Below are 2,110 nucleotides of genomic sequence, written 5' to 3' on the forward strand. Positions count from 1 at the left end.
CTACTAGTGCAAACAATGTGTGGATCTACCCTAGGGGGCTTTATTTTTGGCTTTCAGCTCACCCGTCAACTGATCTCTCTATGGTAAAAGGTTACGTTCATTCATGAATTCAGAAAGTGTCTTTCAACGCTTCAGAATGCTGGAAGGACTGCTCGGCCCAATTATGGTGCTCTTAGTTGAGAATCCCCGACAGATGTTTACTGTTCGTTTGTTCGTGAAATAAGAGCGTTCGTTACCACAGTAACATCGAGCTACCAGCTAAGAAAGGGTTTCTAGCAGTCGTAGAAGGCAATACATTGCCACCGTGAGGTGAGTGTGACGATACCGAGAGAGGGTACTACGGAAGTGACCACAGAAGCTTTGGCAATGACGAATTAGGACACTACCTGCATCGCCGACAAAGTTCTGCTTCGGCGTTATACAGCGAGATAGGACAAGGAGCACTGGTGTAGCCACAGTGGCACACCGGGTCCGTACCACCCCCCAATCTTCGCGAAATATTTTTTCGCCATGACATGCAGAGCCGAAAATGACAATCTTAAGGATTGTCACACCCCCCCCCCCCTACCCCTTCTCCCCCCAAAAATTCTGCCTACGCCCTTGACGAGGATAAATTCATAGCAGCCCTCGCATAAGTGGAGGACGTAGAAAAAGAATTACAGGATGATTCAGACAGCTCTTTCAGAAGGACGAATGAAGGAAAAATCTGGAATAAAAGGCTTAGAGTAATAATCTTTTCGGGCGTACACATCATACCTAATTGTGTACAGATATGATATCACCAGGCTCCAAGCTGAAGTGCTGATCTTCTTGTTCTAAAAAATTTATGTTAAAAAAAAGATTGAAGCGTACACAGATATGGCGTCGTCAGGCATCCTACGAAAGATGTATTCAAGTAGTGGATGTAAGCGTCATGCTTTCGTGTGATTCGTATCAGACTTACGGAATAGATATCGATACCACGGGAATTTCTTTCTACTCGGCATGACTCGACAGAACGAGATAAGAAAGCCGACTCTTTATAAGAAAGCCGAATCATTGCGACAAAAAATATCTACGCCGTCTCCGCGATGGCGGTAAATTTGTCACAGTACCACATTATGTCACAGTACACGCACTCTACGGCCATTCTACACAAGATTGCTAGAATTATGCACGCTTTGAGGGAAATAATAGTGAACCCATTTGATTCAGGCTAGAATATTCATTAGTTACGCAACCATTTTCTCGTAAAGAACAGACTATTTGCATATAAACAACTGTCCATAATAAATACCAAGTTTAAGTTAGAGCTGAGGATTCATTAAATAAATCTGCATTATTTTTCACATCACTAGAATACTTTTTTAGCACAAAGAAAAAATAAGTCTGAATAACAATGGGAGGACTAAAGGCGTAAAGGTTCCCAAGCTCTCTGTGATTTTAAACACCGGCGATGACGTGTGAGCTCCTACAACTCAAATCATCGTTCAGAATAGCCAGTAATTGGTGATAAGCATGACGATGATTACTGTAGCTAGCATTATGCATGTTCGCTGTAGCATCGACTTACTTCAGTCCGTTCGTCAATAAATATCTCCCAGTTATATTTCACCACTCACACCTTAGTCCGATTGGCCTGTATTTCTCATGCGGTTTAGTCCATAAAACAGAACGAAATTCGACATTTTGTTCCGACTAAACAAGTCGGAACAAAAGCGCCGAAGTTAAACGGCCGGTTTGAGGTAGAGTCAGGGTATATGCTACCTTTAGGTATCAGAGTAGCGCGATTGTTTTCCAACGGCGCTAGTGACCATGAATTGCGGATTAGGTGGTGCACAGGCCCTACCACCGAAAATGGTTGCCAGCTGCCTGTAATCTATCAAGGATCGTCGTGCGCTGTGTAGCTCATTAGCTATGCACTGGTGATTTTATTTGCTTTAGACTCGTGTCCTTAAGCTTCGACAGCAGAGCATTTGCGTTGATTCGGCATGATTTTCGAAAATAACACTGAAATAAACAATGCTGTAGGCTTAGTGGGGCTCTTCTCAAATCTCGGAGGAACTATATCTTGTGTTTGTGAGTTGTTGCTTGTCTTCCATAGCTGGCGCCACTTGGCCATGTGGCAGCG

This window comes from Rhipicephalus microplus, chromosome 3 (genome assembly GCF_043290135.1).
Source record: "Rhipicephalus microplus isolate Deutch F79 chromosome 3, USDA_Rmic, whole genome shotgun sequence".
Taxonomy (NCBI): domain Eukaryota; kingdom Metazoa; phylum Arthropoda; class Arachnida; order Ixodida; family Ixodidae; genus Rhipicephalus; species Rhipicephalus microplus.